This window comes from Gossypium arboreum, chromosome 9 (genome assembly GCF_025698485.1).
Source record: "Gossypium arboreum isolate Shixiya-1 chromosome 9, ASM2569848v2, whole genome shotgun sequence".
NCBI lineage: Eukaryota > Viridiplantae > Streptophyta > Magnoliopsida > Malvales > Malvaceae > Gossypium > Gossypium arboreum.
This window is the reverse complement of record NC_069078.1, coordinates 56,414,485-56,424,127: the sequence shown is the minus strand read 5'-3', so window position 1 is coordinate 56,424,127 and position 9,643 is coordinate 56,414,485.

The window sequence follows — 9,643 nt, the reverse complement described above, 5'->3', positions numbered from 1 at the left end:
TGTCAAGCAACCACTTAAGCCATTTGTTCACAAAATGAGAACCTTCATCACTAATAATGGCTCTTGGTGTCCCAAATCGAGTAAACACATGCTTATGTAAGAATCGCATGACTACCTCAGCATCATTTGTAGGCTATGCTTCAGCTTCAACCCAGTTGGATACATAGTCCACAGAAACTAAGATGTATTTGTTCCCATACGAAGAAGGAATTGGGCCTAAAAGGTCAATGCCCCATACGTCAAATAATTCAATCTCCAAAATATTTGTTAAGGGCATTTCATTCCTCATTGATATGTTTCCGCTCCTTTGGCATCTATCACAATTCGTCACATAGGCATAAGAATCTTTAAATAGTGTAGGCTAAAAAAAACCTTCTTGCAAAACCTTAGCTGCAATACAAGCACTACCAAAGTGTCCCCCACTTGGAGATAAATGGCAATGATATAAGATCTCAGCAATTTCAGTTTTAGCTACACACTTTCGGATTATATTATCTGCAAACTGTTTAAATAAAAATGGAGTCTTCCCAGAAATAATACCGACTATCTGAAGGAATTTCTTCCTTTGTCGGTATGTCATTTCTTGAGGAATTATTCCACATGCAAGATAATTGGGAAAATCAGCAAACCAAGGTGTTTCATGAATTCGACTTAATACAAATAAGTGTTCATCTGGGAAATTCTCGTTGATAGGCACATGTGATCGAGTTACCTCATCTTACTCCAACCTGGAAAGATGATCAATTACTTGATTTTCAACACCTTCTCTGTCCTGGATCTCAAGGTCAATGTGACAACCCGAATTAGGGCCTAATCGGAATAGTGGTTTCGTGACCACAAATCTGAGATAGAAATAATTGTTTTATAATTATTTTGGGGTTTATGATATGATTTCATGATTGTGTGAAAATTTCGTGATGAAATTCTATACCTAAAGTGCTTAAATTGAAAGTAGGGACTAAATCGAATAAGTTGCAAAATTTACATCCCGGAAGTTTTTAGTATGAAATTGTTTTGGAATATTAATTAGGAGGTCTTAAATAGCAATTTGACCAATTTTAAGTTCATGGACAAAATTTGGACATGGAAGGAATTTTGAAAGTTTAGTAAGGAGGGCATTTTGGTCATTTGGATATTAAATGAAATAAAATGGGAAAAATAACACAAAATTGATCATCATCCTCCTTAGTTGCTGCCGAATTCTCCTCTCTCCATAGCTAGGGTTTCTTCAATTTTCAAGCTCCATAGTAAGTGATTCCAAGCCCGCTTTTAATGTTCTTTACGTTTTTGGAATCCGGAAGCTCGATTAAGCTTATGCTAGTAATAATTTAACCTAGGGTTCATATTTGGAAAAATACCCATAGGTGAAATTTGTGTATTTTGATGTTTTATGATAGAATATGAGGTTTTAAATTATGTTAAATAACTTGTGCTACTCGGTTTTAAGTGAAAGCGAGTAAAAGCAAGATAATCGGTAAAAATACCTATTGTTCATAACTATATGATAGAGTGAGAATTTGATGTTGTTGTAGAAGAGAAAAATGTTCAGCATATCATAAAACATAAGAATAAGGGCTGAAATTAAATTTCTGAGCCTAGGGGCAAAATTGTAATTTTGTAAAAGTTAGGGGGCAAAAATGTAATTTTTCCATGATGTAATTTTTGGATTGAAATAAATAGTATGAGTATTAAATGAGCTAAATGTGTTATTATAGATCAAGAAAGACGCGGAATTGATCTTGAACGGGGGAAGGAAAAAGTTTTGGACTAAATTGCAAAAATTCCACATTTTGCACCAAGGTAAGTTTGTATGTAAATATTACAATAATTTCATGTTCATTCTTATATTTCAGGCTATTATATAAATACACTAGCTGATGTTAAAATATAAATCGACTATTGGAAGAATGGAAATAAATATAGAGAGAGAGATCCCGGTTGAACATTCGGAGAGATCGAATGAAATAGAGGGCGTAGCTAGGTCACATGTATGATCTTGAGTGCACATCATGTGCACAAGAAAGCTACTGAGACACCATGTAGTAGCTAGGTCACATGTGTGATACGGGATGTATCCCATGTAGACAAGAGAGCTACGTGAAAGATAAATGTAGCTGGGTGCATGCGTGATTCCAAGTGACGGACACCATGTAGACAAGAGAGCTACGAGACAAATCGGCTAGGTCGCATGAGTGGTACTAAGTGTTCACCATGTGTACAAGAGAGCCGAACTAAACGAAGTATGATGGTGGGGTGTGTCTTTGAAACCATTAAATATCGAGGATTGATCCGAATTGTTCAACAGGATCGTTTTGTGGTGATATTGTGGTTTGGACCTACACTTATGGTGAATGAAATGTGGTGAAAATGATTTGTGGTATATACAAATATAAGATAAAATGAGGTTAGCATAAAGAATTTGTGAAAGAGTGAAATTAGCATTAAAACTGTTTTTAGATGGTAGCAGTGACGTGATTTTGAAAAATCACCAAAAATAGGAGGAATATAATTAGAGGTTGAATGAGATGTGAAATTAAAGTTTAATGAGTCTACTTTCATATAAAAGAAACAGAGCAAGCAAAGGAATTCTATATTTTGAGATATTCACAATTGTATATGACTCGCTTAGGATGAATACATGATCCCCTGTTCCAACTTTGAAAAATCATTAAAACTTGTACAAAGCAAATTAAGAAATATAGTTTACATGCCTAAATTCCTTATTGAGACTAGTTTTAAATGAAACAGACATCAGGGTTGTTTGAATTGTGTACTGAGAGAAATTCAATTCGTAGTGAACAGAGGTCAGATCAGTCGAGCTGTGTAATAGGGAAACTTTAACTAATAAACTGTACTAATCGGCTAAACCAAAATTATATAAAAAAATTAGCAAAAAGCTTTATGAGTCTAGATTCAGGAAATTTTACGGATTTGAATTTCGAGTTTTGTAACTCGAGTTATGATTTATTTAGTGAATATGACGCAGCAGAGACAAATTAATCAAAGTGGAATGAATAGTGAAGTTAAAGTAGATATACTTGAATTGTTGTGTAAACATGTTAGATTTTTTTAATTAGTATTTACATACTTACTTACTAAGCTATAAGCTTACTTTGTTTCTCTCTTTTGTCTTATAGTGTTCTTGACTTGCTCGGGAGTTAAGGATCGTGAAGATCTACCCGCACTATCATACTTTAGGGTATTTGAACTAAACGTTTTGAATTATGGCATGTATAGTAGGCTTAATTATTTTGTTACGTGTCATATTTGTCTAGGTTTAAAATATTAGTTACAATGATCGACCAGCTACTTTGTACAAGCCATTAAAGTTGGCTAATATTGTTCAAGACATATGTTATCGATGCACTATCAAATTGGATGACATATTTATATCTCGGTTATGTTTAATGGTATGTGTTATGTTCGGTAATACCTTGTATCCTGTTCGACGATGTAAGGTAAGGGTGTTACATTTAGTGGTATCGAGCCATGGTTTAGTCGGTTCTCGGATTAATAAAGTGTGTGTAAAAGTCTAGCTATACATGCCATAAAAATATTGTGATAGTGTGGTGACTCGATTATTCTAAAGCGTGTTTTGTTTTAATATAGTAATGGATCTGAAGGAACTGCGGTGATGATCTTTGCTAATAATCGCGCCGCTCCCGCACAAGGGACCGTGCTCTGTGGAAAGTAGACCTGAGACATTGAGACAAGGAGATGAGGCTCGGATGCCTTTCTCCAAATGATGAACAATTGGTATCTTGAATTTATTCGAGCAAATCCAAATGCTCAACCTCCTCCACCCCTCCTATACCTCGGGCGATTCCTGTAGTTGCTCAAGGTATAGATTTGGTAAGAATGAACAAGCCTTCGGTTGACAAGATTCGAAAACAAGGGGCCGAAGAGTTTAGAGCAAAGGTTGATGATGATCTTGAGAAAGCGGAATTCTGGCTTGAAAATTCTACCCGTGTATTTGATGAGCTCTCATGTACACCCGAGGAATGCTTAAAGTGTCTCAGTATCACTTTTGAGAGATTGACTTACCACCGGTGGAAGACTTTGGTTGCATGGTGCCAAAAGAAAAGTTACTTGGGATTTCTTCCGGAAGAATTTAGAAAGAAATACATAAGTCGTTGATTTATTGATCAAAAACGGAAGGAGTTCCTTGAATTGAAGCGGGGAAAATGTCTCATAGCGAGTATGAACGCGAATTTGTAAGACTCGACAAGTATGCCTGAGAATGTGTGTCCACCGAGGCCATTATGTGTAGAAGATTTGAAGATAGGCTGAATGAAGACATTAAAGTGCTTGTAGGAATTTTGGAGTTGAAAGAATTTGTAGTATTGGTTGATCGAGCTCTTAAAGTCAAGAATTGAACAAAGAAAGAAGAAAAGTCGCTATTGAGGCTCGAGATGTCGAAAAAGATAGATAAGCAAGCCATTTCAATCTCAACCAAAGAGGTCTAAAGAGACAAACCCTCGAATGACAGTTTCAATTGGGGATTCACACGAGATCGTGGTAGAGCATATTCGGGTCTAAAGCTCAAGCTACTTGTGGCAAGTGTGGGTAATGTGCAACCTAGAAAGCCCGAGTGTCAGCAATGTGGCAGGCAACATTATGGTGAGTGTTGTGGGACTGAGCGAGCTTGTTTCAAAAGTGGTTCTCATGAGCATTTTATTAGAGATTGTCCGGAAAAAGTTAAAGAAAAAGATTTGAGTGCTAGATGAATACCATCGCTAGTAGAGGTAGACCACCGAGAAATCTGGAGGTGGGACTAGTAGTAAAACTATGATGAAAGATTTAACGGCAAGATCGGAAGCTAGAGCACTGCTAGAGCTTATGCTATACGTGCCAGAAGATGCATCATCTCCGATGTCATTCTTGGTACATTTTCTCTCTATGATACTATTGTTATTGCATTGATTGATCCGGGTCCACTCATTCCTATATTTGCATGAATTTAGTATCCAATAAAAAGTTGCTGTTGAATTTATTGAGTTTACGATTAAAGTGTCGAACCCTTAGGCCAATATGTGCTAGTTGACAAGGTTTGCAAGAATTGCCCATTAATGATTCAAGGTCACTGTTTTCCGCCAACTTGATGTCTGCTACCATTTGGTGAGTTTGACGTTATCTTGGGAATGGACCGGTTAACATTGTATGATGCTAAGGTAGATTGTAAACAAAAGACACTAGAGTTGAAATGTGAAAATGGAGAAATTCGTGGGTTGAAACAGATGAATCAAATAAATTGCCTATGGTGATTTCGCACATGTCCGCACGAAATACATGAGAAAAGGGTGTGAAGCTTATCCGGCTTATGTAATGAATATTGAGTTGCCTCAACTGAAATTTGAATCGATCTCATAGTCTGTGAGTTTCGGATGTATTTCGGAGGAATTGCCCGAGTTGCCTCCGAACAAAGAGATAGATTTTGCCATTGATTTGTTGCTGCATCTTGCACCGATCTCGATTGCTCCATATAGAATGGCTCATTGAATTAAAAGAATTGAAGGCTCGATTGCAGGAGTTAACGGACAAGGGATTTGTGAGACCGAGTTTCTCTCCTGGGTGCTCTGTATTATTCAGTAAGAAGAAGGATGGTTCAATGAGACTTTGCATTGATTACCGTCGACAATAAGGTGACTATAAAGAACAAGTACCCATTGCCGAGGATTGATGATTTATTCGATCGGTTAAAGGGGCCACAGTGTTTTCAAAGATTGATTTGAGGTCCGGTTACTACCACCGAGAGTTAAGGAGTCGGATGTGCGAAAACCGCCTTTAGGACAAGGTATGGACATTATGAGTTTCTTGTGATGCCTTTCGACAACAAATGCTCCAGCTATATTTATGGACTTAATGAATCGATCTTCCGGCCATATTTGGATAAGTTTGTAGTAGTGTTTATAGATGACATTTTAATTTATTCTCGAGATGAGTCCGAACATGCGAACACTTGAGAACTATATTGCAGATCTTGAGAGAAAAGAAACTGCTTGCCAAGTTTAGTAAAAGTGAGTTCGCTTCGTGAAGTCGGATTTTGGGGCATATAGTCTCGGTGATGGTATTCGGTGGATCCAAGCAAGATTTCTGCGATTGTTGATTGGAAACCGCCAAGAATGTATCCGAGGTTAGAAGCTTTTAGGCTTAGCCGGGTATTATAGACATTTTGTTGAAGGATTTTCGATGATTGCCTCTCCTATGACTAAGTTGTTGCAAAAGAATGTTAAGTTTGAATGTCTTGATAAATGTCAACAAAGTTTTGAAAAGTTGAAAGCACGATTGATGAAGCACCAATTTTAGTACAATTTTAGTCGGAAAGGAGTTCGTAATTTATAGTGATGCATCATTGATGGGCCTTGGATGTGTGTTGATGCAAGAGGGTAAAGTGGTAGCTTATGCTTGAGACGCTTAAAACCGCATGAGAAGAACTATCCTACACATGATTTGGGCGGCCGCTATTATTTTTGCCTTGAAGATTTGGCGACATTATTTGTACGGTGAAAAATGCGAATTTTTACTTGATCACAAAAGTTTGAAGTACTTGATGAATCAAAAGGATCTAAATCTGCGACAATGAAGATGGCTTGAATTATTAAAGGATTATGATCTAGTGATTGATTATCATCCGGAAAAGCAAATGTAGTTCTTGGCGCCTTGAGCGAAAATTTCTTTTTACTTTGAGAGCCATGAACACGGGTTAGCATTGTCGATGATGGGTCAATCTTAGCGAGATGAGAGCTAAACCGTTATTTCTCCAGTTGATTTGTGATGCTCAAAAGAATGATAGTGAGTTGCGGATCAAGAGAAGTCAATGCGAATCGAGTTACGACTCGATTTTCGAGTTGGACGGATAGTATTTGATGTTTCGAGACGGGATATGTGTGCGAAAAATGATAAATTGATTCGAAAATATTACATGAGGCGCACAATGGTCGTTTATCAGTTCATCCCGGTAGCACAAAATGTATAATGATTTAAAGAAGTCAGATTGGTGGCGGTATGAAAAGGACATTTCGAATTTGTAACCAAGTGTTTGATCATCAACAAGTAAAAGTTGAACATCAAGTGCCTTGAGATTACTTCAACCGGTAATGGTGCCCGAGTGGAAATGGGACAAGATTACCATGGATTTTGTAACCGGTTTGCCTTTAACTCCTAAAAAGAAGGATCTTTGTTTGGGTAGTGGTTGATAGATTAACAAAGTCAGCCCACTTTATACCAGTACGTACCGATTACTCACTTGATAAATTAGCCGAATTATATATTGCTGAAATTGTGAAGTTGCACGGAGTACCTATGTCTATAATATCAGATAGAGATCCAAGATTTACCTCGAGATTTTGGAAAAAGTTACAAGAAGCTTTGGGTACAAAATTGAACTTTAGTACCGCATTTCATCCACAAACAGATGGTCAAACGGAAAGAGTAATCCAGGTACTCGAAGATATGCTTAGATGCTGTGTTTTAGAATTTGGAGGTAGTTAGGAGAAATATCTATCTTTGATTGAGTTTGCCTACAATAACAGTTATCAATCAAGTATACAAATGGCACCGTACGAAGCCTTGTATGGTCGTAAGTGTCGGACTCCTTTATATTGGACCGAGCTTAGTGAGAAACAGATTCATGGAGTTGATCTAGTTAAAGAAACCGAAGAGAAAATAAAAGTAATTCGGGATTGCTTGAAAGCTGCTTCAGATCGACAAAAGTCATATGCAGATTTAAAAAGAAAAGAGATTGAATTTCAGGTGGGTGATAAAGTGTTCTTGAAGGTGTCACCATGGAAAAAGATTCTGAGATTTAGTCGAAAAGGCAAGTTGAGTTCGCGTTTTATTGGCCCGTACGAGATTACTGAGAGAATTGGACCAGTGGCATATCGGTTGGCCTTACCGGCAGAGTTAGAAAGAATTCATAACGTGTTTCATGTATCAATGTTGCGACGTTATCGTTCTGATCCTTCACATGTGATTTCCCCAACAGAAATTGAGATTCGATCGGATATGACCTATGAGGAGGAACCAATAAAGATTTTGGCTCGAGAGGTTAAACAGTTAAGAAATAAAAGTATAGCTTTAGTGAAAGTATTGTGGCACAGACATGGGATAGAAGAGGCTACGTGGGAACCTGAGGAAGCTATGAGGAAACAGTACCCAAACCTCTTTACCGGTAAGATTTTCGGGGACGAAAATCTCAAAAGGGGGGGAGAATTGTGACAACCCGAATTAGGGCCTAATCGGAATAGTGGTTTTGTGACCACAAATCCGAGATAGAAATAATTGTTTTATAATTATTTTGGGGTTTATGATATGATTGCATGATTGTGTGAAAATTTCGTGATGAAATTCTATACCTAAAGTGCTTAAATTGAAAGTAGGGACTAAATCGAATAAGTTGCAAAATTTACATCCGGAAGTTTTAGTATGAAATTGTTTTGGAATATTAATTAGGAGGTCTTAAATAGCAATTTGACCAATTTTAAGTTCATGGACAAAATTTGGACATGGAAGGAATTTTGAAAGTTTAGTAAGGAGGGCATTTTGGTCATTTGGATATTAAATGAAATAAAATGGGAAAAATAACACAAAATTGATCATCATCCTCCTTAGTTGCTGCCGAATTCTCCCGCTCTCCATAGCTAGGGTTTCTTCAATTTTCAAGCTCCATAGTAAGTGATTCCAAGCCCGTTTTAATGTTCTTTACGTTTTGGAATCCGGAAGCTCGATTAAGCTTATGCTAGTAATAATTTAACCTAGGGTTCATATTTGGAAAAATACCCATAGGTGAAATTTGTGTATTTTGATGTTTTATGATAGAATATGAGGTTTTAAATTATGTTAAATAACTTGTGCTACTCGGTTTTAAGTGAAAGCAGTAAAAAAGATAATCGGTAAAAATACCTATTGTTCATAACTATATGATAGAGTGAGAATTTGATGTTGTTGTAGAAGAGAAAATGTTCAGCATATCATAAAACATAAGAATAAGGGCTGAAATTAAATTTCCGAGCCTAGGGGCAAAATTGTAATTTTGTAAAGTTAGGGGCAAAATGTAATTTTTCCATGATGTAATTTTTGGATTGAAATAAATAGTATGAGTATTAAATGAGCTAAATGTGTTATTATAGATCAAGAAAGACGCGAATTGATCTTGAGCAGGGAAGGAAAAGTTTTGGACTAAATTGCAAAAATTCCACATTTTGCACCAAGGTAAGTTTGTATGTAAATATTACAATAATTTCATGTTCATTCTTATATTTCAGGCTATTATATAAATACACTAGCTGATGTTAAAATATAAATCGACTATTGGAAGAATGGAAATAAATATAGAGAGAGATCCGGTTGAACATTGAGAGATCGAATGAAATAGAGGGAGCGTAGCTAGGTCACATGTATGATGCTGAGTGCACATCATGTGCACAAGAAAGCTACGAGACACCATGTAGTAGCTAGGTCACATGTGTGATACGGGATGTATCCCATGTAGACAAGAGAGCTACGTGAAAGATAAATGTAGCTAGGTCGCATGCGTGATTCCAAGTGACGGACACCATGTAGACAAGAGAGCTACGAGACAAATCGGCTAGGTCGCATGAGTGGTACTAAGTGTTCACCATGTGTACAAAAGAGCCGAACTAAA